General features: G+C 41.1%; 1 protein-coding gene across 1 annotated transcript in view; it reads left to right on the top strand.

Annotated features, from left to right (window-relative positions):
* Positions 1-26826, top strand: part of NSUN7 (NOP2/Sun RNA methyltransferase family member 7) — a 340200-nt gene that overhangs the window by 8626 nt on the left and 304748 nt on the right. The window lies entirely within an intron of this gene.

The raw sequence follows: 26826 nt of genomic DNA, 5'->3' as shown, positions 1-26826 counted from the left end.
TATAAAATGAGGAAAAAATGGAAAAAAACACACTTTTTCTAACTTTGACCAAAAATCTGTTACACATCTACAACCACCAAAATACACCCATGCTAAATAGTTTCTAAATTTTGTCCTGAGTTTAGAAATACCCAATGTTTACACGTTCTTTGCTTTTTTTTTAAAGTTATTGGGCAATAAATACAAGTAGCACTTTGCTATCTCCAAACCACTATTTTTCGAAATTATCGCTAGTTACATTGGGACACTGATATTTTTCAGGAATCCCTGAATATCCCTTGACATGTATATATTTTTTTTTCAGAAGACATCCCAAAGTATTGATCTAGGCCCATTTTGGTATATTTCATTCCACCATTTCACCGCCAAATGCGGTCAAATAAAAAAAATAGTTAACTTTTTCACAAATTTTTTCACAAACTTTAGGTTTCTCACTGAAATTATTTACAAACAACTTGTGCAATTACGGCATAAATGGTTGTAAATGCTTCTCTGTGATCCCCTTTGTTCAGAAATAGCAGACATATATGGCTTTGGCGTTGCTTTTTGGTAATTAGAAGGCCGCTAAATTCCACTGCGCACCACATGTGTATTATGCCCAGCAGTGAAGGGGTTAATTAGGGAGCATGTAGGGAGCTTCTAGCGTTAATTTTAGCTGTAGTGTAGTAGACAACCCAAAGTATTGATCTAGACCCATTTTGGTATATTTCATCCCACCATTTCACCGCCAAATGCGATCAAATAAAAAAAAATTGTTCCCTTTTTCACAAACTTTAGGTTTCTCACTGAAATTATTTACAAACAGCTTGTGCAATTATGGCATAAATGGTTGTAAATGCTTCTCTGGGATCCCCTTTGTTCAGAAATAGCAGACATATATGGCTTTGGCGTTGCTTTCTGGTAATTAGAAGGGCGCTAAATGCCGCTGCGCATCAAACGTGTATTATGGCTAGCAGTGAAGGGGTTAATTAGGTAGCTTGTAGGGAGCTTGCAGGGTTAATTTTAGCTTTAGTGTAGAGATCAGCCTCTCACCTGACACATCAGACCCCCTTATCCCTCCCAAACAGCTCTCTTCCCTCCCCCACCCCACATTTGTCCCCGTCATCTTAAGTACTGGCAGAAAGTCTGCCAGTACTAAAACAAAAGCTATCTTTCCCCCCCCCCCAGCATATTTACATATGCTGCTGTGTAGGATCCCTCCTTAGCCCCCAACCTCCCTGATCCCCCCCCCCCCAAACAGCTCTCTAACCCTCCCCCTCTACCCTAGGGTAAAATATAATTTTTTTTTTTTTATTTTTTTTTTTATTTCCCGTAGTGTAGCTTCCCCCCCCCAAAGATAACCCCCCAACCCTCTCCCAGATCCCATATATATATATATATATATATATATATATATATATATATATATATATATATATATATATATATATATATATATATTTTTTTTTAAATGACTCCCTCCCCCACTTTCTCCCACTTTTACTTAATAATGTAGCGGTTTCCACCGACCCCCTCCACGTGACGCAGCCCATCGATGGCCGCCCACCCGCCTTCCACTTCGGCTCCCACCCACCAACGATACCGGCCAACGATGTCCAGTGCATAGAGTGCCACAGAGTGGCTTTCTCTGCATCGGATGGCCAAGGGGTGTTATTGCAGGATGCCTCGATATCGAGGCATCACTGCAATAACCGGAAAGCAGCTGGAAGCGAGCAGGATCGCTTCCAGCTGCTTTCCAGACCGACAACGTGCAGGGTACGTCCTCGGTCGTTAACTGTATTTTTTTACAGGACGTATCCTGCACGTCGTCGGTCATTAAGGGGTTAATATGTGTAAATATAGTATAGAATAGTAGGCAGTTGTACCCACCTCAGACATCAGAACCCTGGTTCTGCAGCCTCCTCAGATTATGTTTCTTGAATTGCAACCACTGTGTCAGTTGCCTATCCACATAACATCCTTGTCCCAAACCCCTCTGCCAGCCGCATACCTATCTCATACCTAAGATCAACTTCAAGGTCCTGCAGCCCCTCTGAAAATGATAGACCTCAGAGTAGATCCATGAACCTATAATCCCTTTTTCAGCCATTTACCCACATCAGAATGTAAAATAAATGGACATTTAAGGGTCTGTTTTTTACACATATTTTACTGGACAGCTGATTGAAATGCTGGATGTCTACTTTAATTCCGGACACCTGGTAACCCTTCTAGTAAAGCTAACTGTTTGCTTTTTCTAGTTGGCTTACATTTACTAATCCATACTTAAGAAGTAACCAGCTATGGTTCGTTTACTTCATTATGTCTTCTTGTTGGCGTCTTGACAAGATATAATTGTATTTGTTAAGGAAATATGATTTAACTGTTAACTTACACGTTAATAAACAAGGGCAGTATCTGCATTATGTTATCAGCTCTATTTAGATACAGATATTTATCATTTGTGATCAGTGCAACACTAGTAAGATTACTGTAACCAGTGATATAAGACATGCAAAGAGAAAAATGTAAGGAACAAATATAAAAATACAGTACAGAATTTTACAGCTAAAACTATACTTCACTTGTAAGTTCAGCTGTCCTCTTTGGCGCAGAGGATTTTTTTTTTTTTTTTAACAATTGCGCCATGGGCTTGCTGAATGAATAATAACAGCGTGCATGATCGCACTATTCAGCTAAATGTAGTGCGCTCCCTCGCTAGGTAAAGCAGCAGACAGTTGTACCATAAGGACTAGCAACATTTCAATTCTTCTGTTTTGTCATTTGCAACATCTTAAGTACAAAAAGCAAATTGTATATATTATGACAATGAAATAGCGATCACTACTTCAGTGTAAACATAAGTAAAAGAAGAGACTGTATAAGACAGATATTTTCAGATACATTTTCACTCTTGATGGGAGACACCACTTTTTCTCCCTGTTTGGTTCCTTGGTGAAAACCACTAACTTTTGTTTCTATAAAGGTTTTGTTCTCACAGGATGTGTGGTGTGGTGTCTAGCTACAGTTTGTTTAACTCTTGGCCCAGACTATTAGTGTAGTAGCGACCTGCTTCATTTATTGAAGAGCTGGCTAAGGCACTTCCATCTTATTTGCCAAGATAATTTAGTAATATGTATTTTCCCCCCTCAGCTGTTTATGTGAAAGTACTTTTCTCATACACATTCCTATACAGGCAGTTGTTGTAGTGCATGTTTGTTCTGCCTTACCCGAGTTACTGTGTGTAATTGTTTGCTGTTCCTCCTTCTGATAAGACACCAGCTAGAGAACACTTCATATATAAACAGAAAATTAACTTGATCTACTAAAGTGGCTTTAGGTACATGTGCTGGTATAAGGGTCCCAGATTTGTTTCCATTAGGTCTAGTAAACACTTACCTAGGAATATTTATATGTGTAACAACGCCAAGGTTGATTTCAAATACAATAAAATAAACTTTAAAAAAATATACCGGTGTGTATATATTTAGTTCTGGAATCTGTTCTATTAGTAATGTAACAATAAAACTCTTCATTAAAGTCTAACGGCTCCATTTATTAAGCAGTGGATGCCGCTTCGGAGCCCCATCGTTTCCGGTCCGCCTGAAACGGAACTTAAGAAGCAGCAAATCTTGTCCGCTCGTCCCTTATTAAATCTGACCCAAAGAGTTAAGTGAAGCTTGGTCACCCCATGGTAATTGCTTTATAAATATTACTGTATAGGAGAATGATACTAATCAGGAGAGAAAATTTACAAGTCATTTAAGCTTTATTACCTGTTACCTCAATGCAGTAGTTATTTAACAATCTGCTTGCCCAGCACACACACATACGCAATCAAGTTGATAAATTACTGTTCACTCTGACAGCAGTTAAGTAATCTCCTTTAAGATATGGTTTTCTATTCAGCAAATGCACAGACGTTCAGATGTAGATTATCTGTTAGTGTTGGTGAAGTGTCCTTATTCTGTTGGTAACAAGATGTACAAGACCCTGTTACTGTATAATATGGGAGGCAAATTTAAATGTGGTGCAACTTTGCATCTATTTGCATTTCAGAAAGCCAAGGGTTCTTGAAAGAAACTCAAATACAGCTGTGTCGGTGTTAGGAGACAGTTTGGCATCTGAATGATAACCACCAAGTAAATACACTCAGTGTGAGGCCATCAGTGGCAGTTCTGAGGTGATGTTAGGTGAATTAAAAGGGACAGTAAACTGAGATTGTAATATAAAATGTTTAACCCCTTAATGACCGGACCATTTTTCAATTCTCTTACCCTTAATGACAATGGCTATTTTTACATTTCTGCAGTGTTTGTGTTTAGCTGTATTTTTCCTCTTACTCATTTACTGTACCCACGCATATTATATACCGTTTTTCTCGCCATTAAATGGACTTTCTAAAGATACCATTATTTTCATCATATCTTATAATTTACTATAAAAAAATATATAAAATATGAGGAAAAAATTGAAAAAAACCACACTTTCTCTTGTAAGGTGTATCCAGTCCACGGATCATCCATTACTTGTGGGATATTCTCATTCCCAACAGGAAGTTGCAAGAGGACACCCACAGCAGAGCTGTAATATAGCTCCTCCCCTAACTGTCATAGCCAGTCATTCTCTTGCAACTCTCAACAAGCTAAAGGACGTTGTAGGAGAGAGTGGTTAAATATAGCTAGTTTATTTTCTTCAATCAAAAGTTTGTTATTTTTAAATAGTACCGGAGTTGTGCTATTTTATCTCAGGCAGTAAATAGAAGAAGAATCTGCCTGAGGTTTCTATGATCTTAGCAGGTTATAACTAAGATCCATTGCTATTCTCACATATGTCTGAGGGGATTACACAGATGAGGTAACTTTAGCGAGAGAATGGTGTGCAGTTTATTCTGCTATCAGGTATGTGCAGTTATAATTTTTTCTAGAGATGGAAAACACTAGAAAATGCTGCTGATACCGGATTAATGTAAGTTAAGCCTGAATACAGTGATTTAATAACGACTGGTATCATGTTTACTCCCAGGGGTAATACCCTTATGATATTTACAATATAAAACGTTTGCTGGCATGTTTAATCGTTTTTATATATGCTTTGGTGATAAAACTTTATTGGGGCCTAGTTTTTTCCACATGGCTGGCTTAAATTTTGACTAGAAACAATTTCCACTGTTGTAGTATAAAAGTTACAGTTGGTGCAGTTAAAATTACAAACTGTGACATCCAGCTTCCCTCAAAGGCCCTCTGAATGCTATAGGACATCTCTAAAGGGCCCAAAGGCTTTCCAAAGTCGTTTATTGGGGAACCCTTGGATTCACACCAATAAAGATATCCAGTCCACGGCCCGCCCTGTCATTTTAAGGCAGGTTATTTTTAAATTTAAACTACAGTAACTACTGCACCATATGGTTCCTCCTTTCTCGGCTTGTTTTCGGTCGAATGACTGGCTATGACAGTTAGGGGAGGAGCTATATTACAGCTCTGCTGTGGGTGTCCTCTTGCAACTTCCTGTTGGGAATGAGAATATCCCACAAGTAATGGATGATCCGTGGACTGGATACACCACAAGAGAAATAAATTTATCAGGTAAGCATAAATTGTGTTTTTTCTAACTTTGACCCCCAAAATCTGTTACACATCTACAACCACCAAATAACACCCTTTCTAAATAGTTTCTAAATTTTGTCCCGAGTTATAGGGCAAAAAATACAAGTAGCACTTTGCTATTTCCAAAACACTTTTTCTCCAACATTGGTGTGTCCGGTCCACGGCGTCATCCTTACTTGTGGGATATCTCTTCCCCAACAGGAAATGGCAAAGAGTCCCAGCAAAGCTGGCCATATAGTCCCTCCTAGGCTCCGCCCAACCCAGTCATTCTCTTTGCCGTTGCACAGGCAACATCTCCACGGAGATGGTTAAGAGTTTTTTGGTGATTAAATGTAGTTTTTATTCTTCTATCAAGTGTTTGTTATTTTAAAATAGTGCTGGTATGTACTATTTACTCTGAAACAGAAAAGGATGAAGATTTCTGTTTGTGAGAGGAAGATGATTTTAGCAGACAGTAACTAAAATCGATTGCTGTTTCCACATAGGACTGTTGAGATGAAGTAACTTCAGTTGGGGGAAACAGTTAGCAGACTTTTCTGCTTAAGGTATGACTAGCCATATTTCTAACAAGACCATGTAATGCTGGAAGGCTGTCATTTCCCCTCATGGGGACCAGTAAGCCATTTTCTTAGTCAAACAAACAGAATAAAGGGCTTAATATGGGCTAAAAAACTGGTAGACATTTTTATGGGCTAAATCGATTGCTTTATTTGGGCATTTTATTCATATTTATGCTGACAATTCGCATTTATAAACTTGGGGAACGTTTATTAAACGGCAGGCACTATGTTAGACACCTTTTCCAGTCAGGGGGCCTTCCTAGTTGTAGACTGAGCCTCATTTTCGCGCCATTACTGCGCAGTTGTTTTTTGAGAGCAGGGCATGCAGATGCATGTGTGAGGATTTGAAATTTGCTGGAAAAGCTTCTAGAAGGCGTCAATTGGTATCGTATTCCCCTCTGGGCTTGGTTAGGTCTCAGCAAAGGCTATAGCTGGGACTGTATAGGGGTTAAATTTGTAAACGGCTCCGGTTCCGTTATTTTAAGGGTTAAAGCTCTGAAATTTGGTGTGCAATACTCTTAATGCTTTAAGACACTGTGGTGAAATTTTGGTAATTTTTGAAAAATTCCTTCATACTTTTTCACATATTCAGTAATAAAGTGTTTTCTGTTTAAAATTTAAAGAGACAGTAACGGTTTTGTTTTAAAACGTTTTTTGTGCTTTATTGACAAATTTAAGCCTGTTTAACATGTCTGTGCCTTCGGATAAGCTATGTTCTATATGTATGAAAGCCAATGTGTCTCCCCATTTAAATTTATGTGATAATTGTGCCATAGCGTCCAAACAAAGTAAGGACAGTACTGCCACAGATAATGAAATTGCCCAAGATGATTCCTCAGATGAGGGGAGTAAACATGATACTACATCATCTCCTACTGTGTCTACACCAGTTTTGCCCACACAGGAGCCCCCTAGTACATCTAGCGCGCCAATGCTTATTACCATTCAACAATTAACGGCTGTAATGGATAACTCCATAGCAAATATTTTATCCAAAATGCCTACTTATCAGAGAAAGCGCGATTGCTCTGTTTTAAACACTGAAGAGCAGGAGGGCGCTGATGATAATTGTTCTGTCATACCCTCACACCAATCTGAAGGGGCCATGAGGGAGGTTTTGTCAGATGGGGAAATTTCAGATTCAGGAAAAATTTCTCAACAAGCTGAACCTGATGTTGTGACATTTAAATTTAAATTAGAACATCTCCGCGCACTGCTTAAGGAGGTGTTATCTACTCTGGATGATTGTGACAACTTGGTCATTCCAGAGAAATTATGCAAGATGGACAAGTTCCTAGAGGTTCCGGTGCACCCTGACGCTTTTCCTATACCCAAGCGGGTGGCGGACATAGTAAATAAGGAGTGGGAAAAGCTCGGCATACCTTTTTGTTCCCCCCCCTATATTTAAGAAATTATTTCCTATGGTCGACCCCAGAAAGGACTTATGGCAGACAGTCCCTAAGGTCGAGGGGGCAGTTTCTACTCTAAACAAACGCACTACTATTCCTATCGAAGATAGTTGTGCTTTCAAAGATCCTATGGATAAAAAATTGGAGGGTTTGCTTAAAAAGATTTTTGTACAGCAAGGTTACCTTCTACAACCCATTTCGTGCATTGTTCCTGTCACTACAGCAGCGTGGTTCTGGTTCGAGGAACTAGAAAACTCGCTTAGTAGAGAGACTCCATATGAGCAGGTTATGGACAGAGTTCACGCACTTAAGTTGGCTAACTCTTTTATTTTAGATGCCGCTTTGCAATTAGCTAGATTAGCGGCGAAAAATTCAGGGTTTGCTATCGTGGCGCGCAGAGCGCTTTGGCTAAAGTCTTGGTCAGCGGATGTGTCATCCAAGACAAAATTGCTTAACATCCCTTTCAAAGGTAAAACTCTATTTGGACCAGAATTGAAAGAGATTATTTCAGACATCACTGGGGGAAAGGGCCACGCCCTTCAACAAGATAGGCCTTTCAAGGCCAAAAATAAGTCTAATTTTCGTTCCTTTCGCAATTTCAGGAACGGACCGGCCTCTAATTCTGCATCCTCTAAGCAAGAGGGTAATGCCTCACAACCCAAACCAGCCTGGAAACCGATGCAAGGCTGGAACAAGGGTAAGCAGGCCAAGAAGCCTGCCGCTGCTAACAAAACAGCATGAAGGAGTAGCCCCCGATCCGGGACCGGATCTAGTGGGGGGCAGACTCTCTCTCTTTGCTCAGGCTTGGGCAAGAGATGTTCAGGATCCCTGGACGCTAGAAATAGTTTCTCAGGGTTATCTCCTGGAATTCAGGGAACTACCCCCAAGGGGAAGGTTCCACATGTCTCACTTATCCTCAAACCAAATAAAGAGACAGGCGTTCTTACATTGTGTAGAAGACCTGTTAAAGATGGGAGTGATACACCCAGTTCCAATAAAGGAACAAGGAATGGGATTTGTTCGTAGTTCCCAAAAAAGAGGGAACAAGGAATGGGATCTGTTCGTAGTTCCCAAAAAAGAGGGAACTTTCAGACCAATTTTGGATTTGAAGATCCTAAACAAATTTCTCAGGGTACCATCGTTCAAGATGGAAACCATTCGAACGATTCTACCCACTATCCAGGAAAGTAAATTTATGACTACCGTGGATCTAAAGGATGCGTACCTACATATTCCTATCCACAAAGAACATCATCAGTTCCTAAGGTTCGCTTTTCTGGACAAGCATTACCAGTTTGTGGCCCTCCCATTCGGGTTAGCCACTGCTCCAAGGATTTTCACAAAGGTACTAGGGTCCCTTCTAGCGGTTCTAAGACCGAGGGGCATTGCAGTAGTACCTTACTTGGACGACATTCTAATACAAGCGTCGTCTCTGTCAAAAGCAAAGGCTCATACAGACATCGTTCTGGCCTTTCTCAGATCACACGGATGGAAGGTGAACATAGAAAAAAGTTCTCTGTCTCCGTCGACAAGAGTTCCCTTCTTGGGAACAATAATAGATTCCTTAGAAATGAGGATTTTTCTGACAGAGGTCAGAAAGTCAAAACTTCTAAGCACTTGTCAAGTTCTTCATTCTGTTCCTCGTCCTTCCATAGCGCAGTGCATGGAAGTAGTAGGGTTGATGGTTGCAGCAATGGACATAGTTCCTTTTGCACAAATTCATCTAAGACCATTACAACTGTGCATGCTCAAACAGTGGAATGGGGACTATACAGACTTGTCTCCAATGATTCAAGTAGATCAGAAGACCAGAGATTCACTCCGTTGGTGGCTGACCCTGGACCATCTGTCCCAGGGAATGAGCTTCCGCAGACCAGAGTGGGTCATTGTCACGACGACGCCAGTCTAGTGGGCTGGGGCGCGGTCTGGGAATCCCTGAAAGCTCAGGGTCTATGGTCTCGGGAAGAGTCTCTTCTCCCGATAAACATTCTGGAACTGAGAGCGATATTCAATGCTCTCAGGGCTTGGCCTCAACTAGCAAAGGCCAGATTCATAAGGTTCCAATCAGACAACATGACGACCGTTGCGTATATCAATCATCAGGGGGGAACAAGGAGTTCCCTGGCGATGAAAGAAGTGACCAAAATAATTCAATGGGCGGAGGATCACTCCTGCCACCTGTCTGCGATCCACATCCCAGGTGTGGAAAACTGGGAGGCGGATTTTCTGAGTCGTCAGACATTCCATCCGGGGGAGTGGGAACTCCATCCGGAGATCTTTGCCCAAATAACTCAATTATAGGGGATTCCAGACATGGATCTGATGGCGTCTCGTCAGAACTTCAAGGTTCCTTGCTACGGGTCCAGATCCAGGGATCCCAAGGCGACTCTAGTAGATGCACTAGTAGCACCTTGTACCTTCAACCTAGCTTATGTATTTCCACCATTTCCTCTCATTCCCAGGCTGGTAGCCAGGATCAATCAGGAGAGGGCCTCGGTGATCTTGATAGCTCCTGCGTGGCCACGCAGGACTTGGTATGCAGACCTGGTGAATATGTCATCGGTTCCACCATGGAAGCTACCTTTGAGACAGGACCTTCTTGTTCAGGGTCCATTCGAACATCCAAATCTGGTCTCCCTCCAGCTGACGGCTTGGAGATTGAACGCTTGATTCTATCGAAGCGTGGGTTTTCAGATTCTGTGATAGATACTCTGGCTCAGGCCAGAAAACCGGTAACTAGAAAGATTTACCATAAAATATGGAAAAGATATATCTGTTGATGTGAATCCAAAGGATTCCCATGGAATACGATAAAAATTCCTAAGATTCTCTCCTTTCTACAAGAAGTTTTGGAGAAAGGATTATCTGCAAGTTCTCTTAAGGGACAGATCTCTGCTTTATCTGTCTTACTACACAAAAGACTGGCAGCTGTGCCAGATGTTCAAGCATTTGTTCAGGCTCTGGTTAGGATCAAGCCTGTTTACAGACCTTTGACTCCTCCCTGGAGTCTAAATCTAGTTCTTTCAGTTCTTCAAGGGGTTCCGTTTGAACCTTTACATTCCATAGATATTAAGTTACTATCTTGGAAAGTTTTGTTTTTGGTTGCAATTTCTTCTGCTAGAAGAGTTTCAGAGTTATCTGCTCTGCAGTGTTCTCCGCCCTATCTGGTGTTCCATGCAGATAAGGTGGTTTTGCGTAATAAGCCTGGTTTTCTTCCTAAGGTTGTTTCTAACAAAAATATTAACTAGGAGATAGTTGTACCTTCTTTATGTCCGAATCCAGTTTCAAAGAAGGAACGTTTGTTACACAATTTGGACGTAGTCCGTGCTCTAAAATTCTATTTAGAGGCTACAAAAGATTTCAGACAAACATCTTCCTTGTTTGTTGTTTATTCTGGTAAAAGGAGAGGTCAAAAAGCGACTTCTACCTCTCTTTCCTTTTGGCTTAAAAGCATCATCCGATTGGCTTATGAGACTGCCGGACAGCAGCCTCCTGAAAAAATCACAGCTCACTCCACTAGGGCTGTGGCTTCCACATGGGCCTTCAAGAACGAGGCTTCTGTTGACCAGATATGTAAGGCAGCGACTTGGTCTTCACTGCACACTTTTGCCAAATTTTACAAATTTGATACTTTTGCTTCTTCGGAGGCTATTTTTGGGAGAAAGGTTTTGCAAGCCGTGGTGCCTTCCGTTAAGGTAACCTGATTTGCTCCCTCCCTTCATCCGTGTCCTAAAGCTTTGGTATTGGTTCCCACAAGTAAGGATGACGCCGTGGACCGGACACACCAATGTTGGAGAAAACAGAATTTATGCTTACCTGATAAATTACTTTCTCCAACGGTGTGTCCGGTCCACGGCCCGCCCTGGTTTTTTAATCAGGTCTGATGAATTATTTTCTCTAACTACAGTCACCACGGTACCATATGGTTTCTCCTATATATTTCCTCCTGTCCGTCGGTCGAATGACTGGGGTGGGCGGAGCCTAGGAGGGACTATATGGCCAGCTTTGCTGGGACTCTTTGCCATTTCCTGTTGGGGAAGACACACCGTTGGAGAAAGTAATTTATCAGGTAAGCATAAATTCTGTTTTTTCAAAATTAGCGCTAGTTACATTCAAACACTGATATCTTTCAGGAATCCCTGAATATCCCTTGACATGTATATATTTTTATTTAGAAAACATCCCAAAGTATTGATCTAGGCCCATTTTGGTATATTTCATGCCACCATTTCACCGCCAAATGCGATCAAATAAAATAAAATTGTTGACTTTTTCACAAATTTTTTCACAAACTTTAGGTTTCTCGCTGAATTTATTTACAAACAACTTGTGCAATTATGGCATAAATGGTTTTAAATACTTCTCTGGGATCCCCTTTGTTCAGAAATAGCAGACATATATGGCTTTGGCGTTGCTTTTTGGTAATTAGAAGGTCGCTAAATGCCGCTGCACACTACACGTGTATTATGCCCAGCAGTGAAGGGGTTAATTAGGGAGCTTGTAGGGAGCGTTTAGGTTTAATTTCTCTTGTAAGGTGTATCCAGTCCACGGATCATCCATTACTTGTGGGATATTCTCCTTCCCAACAGGAAGCTGCAAGAGGATCACCCACAGCAGAGCTGTCTATATAGCTCCTCCCCTAACTGCCACCTCCCAGTCATTCTCTTGCTGCTCTTGACAAGGGAAGTCGCATAGAGAGATGTGGTGCTTAGTGTAGTTTATCTTCAATCAAAAGTTTGTTATTCTTAAATGGTACCGGAGTTGTACTGTTTTTTACCTCAGGCAGAAATTAGAAGAAGTGTTTTGCCTGAGGTTTTTGATGATCTTAGCAGGTTGTAACTAAGATCCACTGCTGTTCTCACACATAACTGAAGAGTATGAGAAAAACTTCAGCTGGGAGAACGGCCTGCAGATTCAACTGCCTTGAGGTATGTTCAGTATATTTTTTTCTAGAGAGATAATAAGAAGTCTAGAAAATGCTGACGGTGCCTGATATATTTGAGGTAAGCCTGATTGCAGTGATTTAATAACAACTGGCATCATGCTTGCAGTAAAGGGTAATTTTCATGTTAATTGCTCTAATAACTTACGGCTAGATTTGGAGTTTGGCGGTAAAAGGGCTGTTAACGCTCCGCGGGTTTTTTTCTGGCCGCACCATAAATTTAACTCTGGTATCGAGAGTTCAAACAAATGCTGCGTTAGGCTCCAAAAAAGGAGCGTAGAGCATATTTAGCGCAAATGCAACTCTCGATACCAGAGTTGCTTACGGACGCGGCCGGCCTCAAAAACGTGCTCGTGCACGATTCTCCCATAGGAAACAATGGGGCTGTTTGAGCTGAAAAAAAACCTAACACCTGCAAAAAAGCAGCGTTCAGCTCCTAACGCAGCCCCATTGTTTCCTATGGGGAAACACTTCCTACGTCTGCACCTAACACTCTAACATGTACCCCGAGTCTAAACACCCCTAGCCTTACACTTATTAACCCCTAATCTGCCGCACCCGCTATCGCTGACCCCTGCATTACACTTTTAACCCCTAATCTGCCGCTCCGTAAACCGCCGCCACCTACGTTATCCCTATGTACCCCTAATCTGCTGCCCTAACATCGCCGACCCCTATGTTATATTTATTAACCCCTAATCTGCCCCCCACAACGTCGCCGACACCTACCTACACTTATTAACCCCTAATCTGCCGAGCGGACCTGAGCGCTACTATAATAAAGTTATTAACCCCTAATCCGCCTCACTAACCCTATCATAAATAGTATTAACCCCTAATCTGCCCTCCCTAACATCGCCGACACCTACCTTCAATTATTAACCCCTAATCTGCCGACCGGAGCTCACCGCTATTCTAATAACGACTAGAACGACGAATGACGGTTCCTTTAAGGGACGTCATCCAAGATGGCGTCCCTCGAATTCCGATTGGCTGATAGGATTCTATCAGCCAATCGGAATTAAGGTAGGAATTTTCTGATTGGCTGATCGGAACAGCCAATAGAATGCGAGCTCAATCTGATTGGCTGATTGGATCAGCCAATCGGATTGAACTTGATTCTGATTGGCTGATTCCATCAGCCAATCAGAAAATTCCTACCTTAATTCCGATTGGCTGATAGAATCCTATCAGCCAATCGGAATTCGAGGGACGCCATCTTGGATGACGTCCCTTAAAGGAACCGTCATTCGTCGTCTAGTCGTCGGAAGAAGAGGATGGATCCGTGCTGGAGGTCTTCAAGATGGAGCCGGTCGTCATCGGATGGAAGAACATAGAAGATGCCGCTTGGAGAAGATGTTTGCCGGTCCGGATGTCCTCTTCTTGCCGGATAGGAGGAAGACTTTGGAGCACCGGATTATGGATCGCCAACCCCCGCTTGGGTTGGATGAAGATCTTGGAGCCAGGACGGATCGGTGATACCTGGATGGTGAAGACAAGGTAGGAAGATCTTCAGGGGATTAGTGTTAGGTTTATTTAAGGGGGTTTGGGTTAGATTAGGGGTATGTGGGTGGTGGGTTGTAATGTTGGGGGGGGGGTATTGTATGTTTTTTTTTACAGGCAAAAGAGCTGAAATTCTTGGGGCATGCCCCGCAAAGGGCCCTGTTCAGGGCTGGTAAGGTAAAAGAGCTTGTAATTTTTGTATTTTAGAATAGGGTAGGGAATTTTTTATTTTGGGGGTCTTTGTTATTTTATTAGGGGGCTTAGAGTAGGTGTAATTAGTTTAAAATTGTTGTAATATTTTTCTTATGTTTGTAAATATTTTTTTATTTTCTGTAACTTAGTTCTTTTTTATTTTTTGTACTTTAGATAGTTTATTTAATTGTATTTATTTGTAGCAATTGTGTTTAATTTATTTATTGATAGTGTAGTGTTAGGTTAATTGTAGGTAATTGTAGGTAGTTTATTTAATTATTTTATTGATAGGGTAGTGTTAGGTTTAATTATATCTTAGGTTAGGATTTATTTTACAGGTAAATTTGTAATTATTTTAACTAGGTAACTATTAAATAGTTCTTAACTATTTAATAGCTATTGTACCTGGTTAAAATAAATACAAAGTTACCTGTAAAATAAATATTAATCCTAAAATAGCTATAATATAAATGTAATTTATATTGTAGCTATATTAGGATTTATTTTACAGGTAAGTATTTAGCTTTAAATAGGAATCATTTATTTAATAAGAGTTAATTTATTTCGTTAGATAAAAATTATATTTAACTTAGGGGGGTGTTAGTGTTAGGGTTAGACTTAGCTTTAGGGGTTAATACATTTATTAGAATAGCGGTGAGCTCCGGTCGGCAGATTAGGGGTTAATAATTGAAGGTAGGTGTCGGCGATGTTAGGGAGGGCAGATTAGGGGTTAATACTATTTATGATAGGGTTAGTGAGGCGGATTAGGGGTTAATAACTTTATTATAGTAGCGCTCAGGTCCACTCGGCAGATTAGGGGTTAATAAGTGTAGGTAGGTGTCGGCGACGTTGTGGGGGGCAGATTAGGGGTTAATAAATATAACATAGGGGTCGGCGATGTTAGGGGCAGCAGATTAGGGGTACATAGGGATAACGTAGGTGGCGGCGATTTGCGGTCGGAAGATTAGGGGTTAATTATTTTAAGTAGCTTGCGGCGACGTTGTGGGGGGCAAGTTAGGGGTTAATAAATATAATATAGGGGTCGGCGGGGTTAGGGGCAGCAGATTAGGGGTACATAAGTATAACGTAGGTGGCGGTCGGCAGATTAGGGGTTAAAAATTTTAATCGAGTGGCGGCGATGTGGGGGGACCTCGGTTTAGGGGTACATAGGTAGTTTATGGGTGTTAGTGTACTTTAGGGTACAGTAGTTAAGAGCTTTATAAACCGGCGTTAGCCAGAAAGCTCTTAACTCCTGCTTTTTTCAGGCGGCTGGAATCTTGTCGTTAGAGCTCTAACGCTCACTGCAGAAACGACTCTAAATACCAGCGTTAGAAAGATCCCATTGAAAAGATAGGCTACGCAAATGGCGTAGGGGGATCTGCGGTATGGAAAAGTCGCGGCTGTAAAGTGAGCGTTAGACCCTTTAATCACTGACTCCAAATACCAGCGGGCGGCCAAAACCAGCGTTAGGAGCCTCTAACGCTGGTTTTGACGGCTACCGCCGAACTCTAAATCTAGGCCTAAGTATGTGAAACGTTTACATGTATTATAAGGAACGTTGTTTACTAAGGGTGATAAATCTTTATTTGGGGCCTAGTTTTCCACATGGCTGTTATTTGACTCCTAGGAGTAGTTTTTTAGACCCTCTGACTTTCAGTGCATGGTGGGAGGGGCCTATTTTCACGCTCTAATTGCGCAGTAACTTTTCAATTCTGAGACATCCAGCTTCCCTGAAGGAGTCCCCTGACATATTGAACCTCTCTAAAGGGTTTTTGTGCCTACAAAAGTCGTTTTATGGGAAGGTAGGAGCCACAGTAGAGCTGTGGCAGTTTGCCTGTGACTGTTATAACGGTTTTACCGTTTTTTTAGCTTCATTTTTGAGCCTGAGGGGTTAATCATCCATTTGCAAGTGGGTGCAATGCTATTTTACCCTAGTACATACACTGTTAAAATGTCATAGAGTTAACTGCTTTTTTCACTGTTTTGCAGTTTTTGTGTTTGTTTTTTTCTCTTAAAGGCACAGTACCGTTTTTTATATTCTGCTTTTTCACATTAATTAAAGTGTTTTCAAAGCTTGCTGGTCTCATTACTAGTCTGTTAAACATGTCTGACATAGAGGAAACTCCTTGTTCATTATGTTTAGAAGCCATTGTGGAACCCCCTCTTAGAATGTGTACCAAATGCACTGATCTTACTATAAGTTATAAAGATCATATTCTGGCTTTAAAAGATTTATCACCAGAGGAAACTGACAAGGGGGAAGTTATGCCGACTAACTCTCCCCACGTGTCAGAACCTATGACTCCCGCTCAAGGGACGCCCGCTCAAGAGGCACCAAGTACATCTAGCGCGCCCATAGCGTTTATTGTCCAAACTACCAGGGTTACAAGGAAAGCGAGACAGCTCTGGGGCTAGGAAAAATACAGAGCACTCTGACGCTTTAGTAGCTATGTCTAATATCCCATCACAATATGCAGAAGCTGAGGAAGGAGAGCTTCTATCTGTGGGTGATTTTTCTAACTCAGGGAAGATAATTCAACCTGATTCTGATATGTCTACATTTAAATTTAAGCTTGAACACCTCCGCGTGTTGCTCAGGGAGGTTTTAGCTGCTCTGAATGACTGTGACACCATTATGGTCCCAGAGAAATTGTGTAGATTGGATAAATACTATGCAGTGCCTGTTTACACTGATGTTTTTCCAATACCGAAGAGGTTTTCAGAAATTATTACTAAGGAATGGGATAGACCAGGTGTACCGTTCTCTCCCCCTCCTGTTTTTAAAAAGATGTTTCCCATAGATGCCGCTACACGGGACTTATGGCAAACGGTCCCTAAGGTGGAGGGAGCAGTCTCTACCCTAGCTAAGCGTACAACTATCCCAGTCGAGGACAGTTGTGCTTTCCTAGATCCAATGGATAAAAAGTTAGAAGGTTACCTTAAGAAAATGTTTATTCAACAGGGTTTTATTCTCCAGCCTCTTGCATGCATTGCCCCTGTCACTGCTGCTGCGGCCTTCTGGTTTGAGTCTCTGGAAGAGGCTCTACAGGTAGAAACCCCATTGGATGATATACTTGACAGGCTTAAAGCTCTTAAGCTAGCCAATTCATTTGTTTCTGACGCCGTTGTTCATTTAACCAAACTAACGGCTAAGAACTCAGGTTTTGCTATTCAAGCGTGTAGGGCGTTATGGCTTAAATCCTGGTCAGCTGACGTTACTTCAAAGTCTAAGCTTCTCAACATTCCCTTCAAGGGGCAGACCCTATTCGGGCCCGGACTGAAGGAGATCATTTCTGATATTACTGGAGGAAAAGGTCACGCCCTTCCTCAGGATAGGTCCAACAAATTAAGGACCAAACAGACTAATTTTCGGGCCTTTCGAAACTTCAAGACTGGCGCAGCATCAACTTCCTCTAATACAAAAGAAGAGGGAAATTTTGCCCAATCCAAGCCGGTCTGGAGACCTAACCAGGCTTGGAACAAAGCAAGGCAGGCCAAAAAGCCTGCTGCTACCTCTAAGACAGCATGAAAGATCAGCCCCCGATCCGGTAACTGATCTAGTAGGGGGCAGACTTTCTCTCTTCGCCCAGGCTTGGGCAAGAGATGGCCAGGATCCCTGGGCGTTGGAAATCGTGTCCCAGGGGTATCTTCTGGACTTCAAAGCTTCTTCCCCAAAAGGAAGATTTCACCTCTCACAATTATCTGCAAACCAGATAAAGAGAGAGACATTCTTACATTGTGTTCAAGACCTCCTAGTTATGGGAGTGATCCACCCAGTTCCAAAGGAGGAACAGGGGCAAGGCTTCTATTCAAATCTGTTTGTGGTTCCCAAGAAAGAGGAAACCTTCAGACCAATCTTAGATCTCAAGATCCTAAACAAATTTCTCAGGGTCCCATCCTTCAAAATGGAGACTATTCGAACCATCCTACCTATGATCCAGGAGGGTCAATATATGACTACCGTGGACTTAAAGGAAGCTTATCTTCACATTCCGATACACAGAGCTCATCATCAGTTTCTCAGGTTCGCCTTCCTAGACAGGCATTACCAGTTTGTAGCTCTTCCCTTTGGGTTAGCTACGGCACCAAGAATCTTTACGAAGGTTCTGGCGTCACTTCTGGCGGTCCTAAGGCCGCGGGGTATAGCAGTAGCCCCTTACCTAGACGACATTCTGATACAGGCGTCGAATTTTCAAATTGCCAAGTCCCATACGGACATTATTCTGGCATTCCTGCATTCCTGAGGTCTCATTGGTGGAAAGTGAACGAAGAAAATAGTTCTCTATCCCCTCTCACAAGTTTCCTTCCTGGGAACTCTGATAGATTCTGTAGAAATGAAGATTTACCTGACAGAGGCCAGGTTGTCAAAACTTCTAAATTCCTACCGTGTTCTTTATTCTATTTCTCGCCCTTCAGTGGCTCAGTGTATGGAAGTAATCGACTTAATGGTAGCGGCAATGGACATAGTGCCGTTTGCCCGCCTACATCTCAGACCGCTGCAACTCTGCATGCTCAGTCAGTGGAATGGGGATTACACAGATTTGTCCCCTCTACTAAATCTGGATCAAGAGACCAGGGATTCTCTTCCCTGGTGGCTATCTCGGGTCCATCTGTCCAAAGGTATGACCTTCCGCAGGCCAGATTGGACAATAGTAACAACAGATGCCAGCCTTCTGGGCTGGGGTGCAGTCTGGAACTCCCTGAAGGCTCAGGGATCGTGGACTCAGGAGGAGGCACTCCTTCTGATAAACATTCTGGAACTAAGAGCGATATTCAATGCTCTTCAGGCTTGGCCTCAGCTAGCTGCGGTCAGGTTCATCAGATTTCAGTCGGACAACATCACGACTGTAGCTTACATCAACCATCAAGGGGGAACAAGGAGTTCCCTAGCAATGTTGGAGGTTTCAAAGATGATTCTATGGGCAGAGATTCACTCTTGCCATCTATCAGCTATCCATATCCCAGGAGTAGAGAACTGGGAGGCGGATTTTCTAAGTCGACAGACTTTTCATCCGGGGGAGTGGGAGCTCCATCCGGAGGTATTTGCACAGTTGATTCAACTTTGGGGCAAACCAGAACTGGATCTCATGGCGTCTCGTCAGAACGCCAAGCTTCCTTGTTACGGATCCAGGTCCAGGGATCCCAAGGCAGCACTGATAGATGCTCTAGCAGCGCCTTGGTCCTTCAACCTGGCTTATGTGTTTCCACCGTTTCCTCTGCTCCCTCGTCTGATTGCCAAGATCAAGCAGGAGAGAGCTTCGGTGATTTTGATAGCACCTGCGTGGCCACGCAGGACCTGGTATGCAGATCTGGTGGACATGTCATCCTTTCCACCATGGACTCTTCCGCTGAGACAGGACCTTCTACTTCAGGGTCCTTTCAACCATCCAAATCTAATTTCTCTGCGTCTGACTGCTTGGAGATTGAACGCTTGATTTTATCAAAGCGTGGTTTCTCTGAGTTGGTCATTGATACCTTAATACAGGCGCGAAAGCCTGTCACCAGGAAAATATATCATAAGATATGGCGTAAATATCTTCATTGGTGTGAATCCAAGGGTTACTCATGGAGTAAAGTCAGGATTCCTAGGATATTATCCTTTCTCCAAGAAGGATTGGAGAAGGGTTTGTCAGCTAGTTCCTTAAAGGGACAGATTTCTGCTCTGTCTATTCTTTTGCACAAACGTCTGGCTGACGTTCCAGATGTTCAGGCGTTTTGTCAGGCTCTGGTTAGAATCAAGCCTGTGTTTAAACCTGTTGCTCCGCCGTGGAGTTTAAATTTAGTTCTTAAAGTTCTTCAAGGGGTTCCGTTTGAATCTTTGCATTCCATAGATATTAAGCTCTTATCTTGGAAAGTTCTGTTTTTAGTAGCTATCTCCTCGGCTCGAAGAGTTTCGGAGTTATCTGCTTTACAATGTGATTCCCCTTATCTCTTTTTTCATGCAGATAAGGTAGTGTTACGTACCAAACCTGGTTTTCTACCCAAGGTGGTATCTAATAAGAATATCAATCAGGAGATTGTTGTTCCATCACTGTGTCCTAATCCTTCTTCAAAGAAGGAATGTCTATTACAAAATCTTGACGTGGTTCGTGCTTTAAAGTTTTATTTACAAGCTACTAAAGATTTTCGTCAAACATCTGCATTGTTTGTTGTCTACTCTGGACAGAGGAGAGGCCAAAAGGCTTTGACAACTTCTCTTTCTTTTTGGCTAAGAAGTATAATCTGCTTAGCTTATTAGACTGCTGGCCAGCAGCCTCCTGAAAGAATTACAGCTCATTCTACTAGAGCGGTAGCTTCCACATGGGCTTTTAAGAATGAGGCTTCTGTTGAACAGATTTGTAAGGCGGCGACTTGGTCTTCGCTTCATACTTTTTCTAAATTCTACAAATTTGATACTTTTGCTTCTTCGGGGGCTATTTTTGGGAGAAAGGTCTTACAGGCAGTGGTGCCTTCCGTTTAAGCGCCTGCCTTGTCCCTCCCTTCATCCGTGTCCTATAGCTTTGGTATTGGTATCCCACAAGTAATGGATGATCCGTGGACTGGATACACCTTACAAGAGAAAACAAAATTTATGCTTACCTGATAAATTTATTTCTCTTGTGGTGTATCCAGTCCACGGCCCGCCCTGTCATTTTAAGGCAGGTGTTTTTTATTTTTAAACTACAGTCACCACTGCACCCTATAGTTTCTCCTTTCTCTTGCTTGTCTTCGGTAGAATGACTGGGAGGTGGCAGTTAGGGGAGGAGCTATATAGACAGCTCTGCTGTGGGTGATCCTCTTGCAGCTTCCTGTTGGGAAGGAGAATATCCCACAAGTAATGGATGATCCGTGGACTGGATACACCACAAGAGAAATAAATTTATCAGGTAAGCATAAATTTAGTTTTTAGCTTTAGTGTAGTAGACAACCCAAATTATTGATCTAGGCCCATTTTGGTATATTTCATGCCACCATTTCACCGCCAAATACGATCAAATAAAAAAAACTGTTAAATTTTTCAAAATTTTAGGTTTCTCACTGAAATTATTTACAAACAGCTTGTGCAATTATGGCACACATGGTTGTAAATGCTTCTCTGGGATCCCCTTTGTTCAGAAATAGCAGACATATATGGCTTTGGCGTTGCTTTTTGGTAATAATAAGGCCGTTAAATGCTGCTGCGCACCACACTTGTAATATGCCCAGCAGTTAAGGGGTTAATTAGGTAGCTTGTAGGGTTAATTTTTAGCTTTAGTGTAGAGATCAGCCTCCCACCTGACACATCCCACTCCCTGACCCCCCTCAAACAGCTCTCTTCCCTCCCCAACCTCACAATTGTCACCGCCATCTTAAGTACTGGCAGAAAGTCTGACAGTACTGAACAGGGCCGCCACTAGAAATTTTGGGGCCCCTGACTTAACTATTGATCAGGGCCCCCCTCGTTTGACGTGCAATTTTTGACCAAGTGACTAAAACGTATATATGCACTTTATTCTTAAGTGTCTATTAAAACTTGGAAATGTTGTAAAGGTAGTAACATACAAACACACAGACACACTCATACACTGAAACACACACACACACACTCACACATAAGGATTCACATATAGACACTCTAGCAGACATGCAAAGAAACATACTCAGACACAGACACCCAAACAGACACTCAGCACTTGTTTACATTGACCTGACAAGTAATGAGGTAAACTACTGTTTTGTAAAAAAAAAAGGAGATTTAGAAAACAAAATATGGAGTTCTGATTATCTTTTTGTAAAGGAAGATACCAACTAAATGATGACAACAGCATGCAGTGGCTGAAAGGAAGGGTCCTGAACTGCCTAAACAATAATTTAAAGGTTAAATGGTAGATTGGTGACTTCCGGAAAGGTCTTATTAGTCTCAAAGTCTGTAGAAAGATGTGAATAATCAGTAGTAAGGTCAAAATGTCCTAAAAAGGAACAGACAATGGACACACACACACACTCAAACTTGCACATACACCCAAGGAAACACCGACAGAGACAGCTTCAGAAAACACACAAAGACATACACACACACTCACAGAGACACCAACAGAAAACACAGACATACACACCCACCCTCACAGAGGCATCCAGAGAAAATACACAAAGACAAACATACACACACCCTCACAGAGACACCCATAGAAAAAGCTCAAAGACATATGCACACACCCTCACAAACATACACAGAAAATGCACAAAGACATACACACCCACCCTCACAGAGAGACCCACAGAAAAAAATACATACACACTCATAGAGACACAAACCAAAGAACAAAGACATAAACACAGACACCCACAGAAACACTCACAGGAGGAAACATTTATGCACCCTGCATCCCCTAAATCAACAGTGTGTGACATGCACGATAAGAAAATTGCAGAAATTAAGAGATCACTTTTTAAAGAATCATATTTGTAAATGTACAAACAAAAATAATTCTGTGAATTCAAAAAATTGTACATTAATGATCTGGGTAGATGGCTAGATGAAGAAAAGTACTTTTAAAAGGTTGACATATGTTTGTTTGATTTTTCCCCAACCAAGAGCACACTTCAAATATAGTGTACAAATGTTCCCATCTGTCAGCTGTACTTATGGATTTTGAAAATGCTGTACTTTATATGGTTTTGGTGGAACCATAAGCTATGGTACTCATACCATTAGATCTGGTTAAATGCAGGATTTAGGCTTGTTGGTATGTATTTAAAAATGAAGTCAGCTGTAGTGTAAACTGAATAGTTTTACGTTAACCTGTCTCATTTCAAACACTGATCAATCTTAGTCTGAGAGTATAACATGTTATGCAGATGTAAAAATCTTAGATAAAATGCCTCCTTGAATCTGGAAAGTCCTTGCATAAAGGGGTAGTAAATTGGAATGATATATATATATATATATATATATATATATATATATATATATATATATATATATATATATATATATATATATATATAAATGCATATCTGCCAAAAGGGCACCTACCATTTGTGTATTGAGGAGGAAACATTTCTGCATGGTTTTAAATATAGAATTTCTACAGCATTGTCAAATAATCATAAATACACTGCTGCTAAAAAAATGTGTTTTTATGGACCCCTGGCCCCACCATACAACTACTACCACACTGAAGTTACAATCCGAAATTGCACAAAGAAATAAAAAACATGCATCATCATGTTTGCTTCCAGCACTTCTAACAACAGAGGACGTACCAGGTACGTCAATTGTCATTAAGGGGAGTTTTTGCAATGACGTACCTGGTACGTCCTCTGTCATTAAGGGGTTAATTATGTTTTAGAAAAAAAACACTTTCATTGTTTTGCCCCTTTTTCCTGTAATTAAAGTCCACTGTTCTCTATATAAAAAAATGTTGCCAGCTGGGTGGCATTATACACTAGCAGGGTAGGGGCAGTGTATTACTTTGAAATACTCTAGCATTTTCTTCTATCCAAAGCACAAATTCATTGCATAATTTTGCATTAATGTATTTAATTATAACTTGTGCAATAAACATTTTTCCTATCGTACCGCAAGACGTATATATATATACATCTCGTCTGTTAAATTACAGCCAAGAGCTGGAGTTCCTTAAGCTCCAGGCATCTGCCACATATGGAACTGGAGCACGACCGGTGCTCCGGTTCCATATGAGGGCAGATGTGTGATCGTTACAGGCGGTGACACTGTGTGTGTCACCATCTGTAACAATCTTCTCTTGGTGCCAGCGGGAGGTGTGGGCGGGCGGCCCAGCAGTGGAGGGGGGAGGGAGCGGGAGGGCACTACGCTACAGAAAAAATATATAAATAAAGGGACAGGGAGGGATGTGGCAGCTACACTCACTACAGAAAAGGGTTTTGCCCTAACTAATGATCGGGGGGGACACACTACACTACAGAAAATAATAAAATATATATAAAAAAATGGTTTATAGGTACTGGCAGACAGGCTTCATTTCTGTTTAAATGGAGTGATAGCAAAAGTGCTAAAAATTCTCCAGTATTTTGGTTAAGTTTTTCTGTGAAGGGGTTAAACAAGTACTGGGGAGAAAACTAAAGTCTAAAAATTAAAAGTTTTCCAATTCTGGGAACTGGAAGTGCATATGGGAGGCTCCACAAGCCTAACCCTGCTACATATTTCTCATTAATTGGTACCAGCAGATGTGATAAGATAAGGAACTGTAAAACAATGGCTAGTTGTGTCTACTCCAAATACGGCAAGTGGTGGGTGAAGTTTTGCTATTGAAAAACAGTTGCAGCAAAACATTTTCAATCTCACCAAGTTTATTAATTTATTGCAAAATTACTGTACAGAAAAATTCTAATTACTAGAGCCTAGATTATATGTGGAGCAATAAACTTTTATCGCTCATGATCGGTAACTGCACTCAAGCTAGAAAATTAGCTGTGTCAGGTTAGCGCTGGTTTTACAAGTTGAAAGTAAAAAGTTAGAACAAGAGCAAAAGACTGAAGCGCTAACCTGTAATACTTCAGATTGCTATGTTCTCCACTAAAGAGGAAAAATTATTTTTATTTTAAAATATATATTTAAATATATATGAATATTTTTTGTAAAATATATATACCTATATGTTTTTTTTTTTTTTTTTAAATCAAAGGTTTTTTATTTAAGGTATTTAGTAGTACAAGATATATGTCAATACAATAGGTGCAGCATCCCAATAACAGAAAAAAAGGGAAAACAATAAAGAACAATCCTTAATATGCAGTACCCCTCAAAAGTATTTCACCTGAGGTCCAAGGCAACATTTCAGAAATTAGATGAACTCATATGACATAGGATGACATGTATAAATACTACAATAATCATTACTAAAGCAAAAGTGATAAAACAATTTGATACCTTAAAGTTTTTGTATATTTTCAAAATTACTGATGTACCTCTTTATAAAAATAAACTGCCTATTAGTAAGATACTTTAAACTGGAATATTTAGAGTAATGTCATACAATATAAAAAGTACAGTGCTTACATTATCAGAGAACTATCTTAACTAAGAGGTTCAAACCTTTAATAGCTTGTATAACCAGTTTCCTCATATGACACAGGAGGTATCTCTTGTACCTAACAAAATATATGGTATCAAAGAGGAAAGTTGGCATGGCATACTACATGTAATCTGTTCCCTGTATATTAGTTTTTCAAGATTTAGGCATATTAAAACTGAGAGGTTCCAGCAATTAACAAATTAGAGCACCAATTTCCTCTTATAGCATAGAAGGTGACTCTTAAACCTAAAAAGGTGCATGATATGAACTAGGTGAATTAGTGTTATAGGGCGGATTAATATCGCTGAAGGATTCACCAGGCTGGGTGAGTATTTGAAATACAATACTGTATGTAAAATATGTTGAATATAGCCCACTCTGAGCTCACCTTGGCGTAGGGGGGGGGGGGAGTAGGAAGCATAGACACCAACAGTGCAGAATAATTGCTGAAGTTTCTCACTAGTGACGTTGGATATAAATATTTTGGTCATATCAATTGGCCTATCAAACCTAATGGCCTTTAATAAAAACATATAAGTGGACTTGGGCAAAAGAAGTGGGATATAAACTCTCGAAGGGCCCACCCCAAGCCTTCAATTGGAATGCCCCGGATTTGTGTAATGACAGAAAGAAATAAAGTCATTTTACAGAAACATTAAAGCTGCAAAATGGGCACATGCATAACAAGTCAGCCACCTATATAATATCTCAACAATCCACTGTCACATACATAGAGATTCCCACTGTGCATATCTGATGCACAACAGGAGCCTGTTATTGAAACAGAACAACATCAGGGATAAATATAAGGAGCTGTTACATAAGAACATTGAGACCATGTTAAGATATCTGACTTTATCAGACACATAGTTTTGTAACCTTGCAAGGGCCTATGAAAGAAAAATTATATATTGATTTTCACTAGTATAAGCACATGACCGTATATCCCATACAGAAATAACAATAAATACTAGTGCTATATGTCACACCAAACTAATCTAAACTATGCTAGCTGAGCTATATAAACTTAAACTACATATTAGGCAGATTAAAGATTGTTCACTTGTAGATGCTGTACTTTAAAGACACACTGTCCATGTGGGGTCATGCAGCAAATGAAAGCCAGAGTTTTGCTTAACCCACACCAGTAACATCAATCTGGGTCGCGTCCTGTATATAATACAAACGGTGCAGTGGCTGGATCGATAGGCCGCATGACCTGCCCTGTACTGTTGAAATAATCTGTCTGCTGAGATTGCCATGTTGCAGTATGCCCCGATAAGTAAGTGTCCAGCGCCTCACACTGTACCGACTCACATGGCTTCCAGTATATGTACGAAAGCCTCCATTCTTCCTCTGCACTGCCATGGTCTGACTATCGGTGCTCTCTGTCTTGATATTATTGTCACCAAGTATCAGGAGGTCGGCCGCTACATCCTGAATGTCGGCTAGACATAATTGTGCTTGTGATCCGTTCTGCTGCGGTACAGTATCAGAGCCAGCTGTGATATTAGATTTCACTGTTTCTTTATGCAGTGACGTTTTTAGATCTGTTAGTATGCCTCCAGGCTGAAATAGACAGCATCGGTCTTTAAGAATCTTGAGAGTGAGGTTATC

Source organism: Bombina bombina, chromosome 2 (assembly GCF_027579735.1).
Source record: "Bombina bombina isolate aBomBom1 chromosome 2, aBomBom1.pri, whole genome shotgun sequence".
Classification (NCBI taxonomy): Eukaryota; Metazoa; Chordata; class Amphibia; order Anura; family Bombinatoridae; genus Bombina; species Bombina bombina.
Note: the sequence above shows the minus strand (reverse complement) of the source record. Positions and strands in the feature narration are given on the sequence as shown.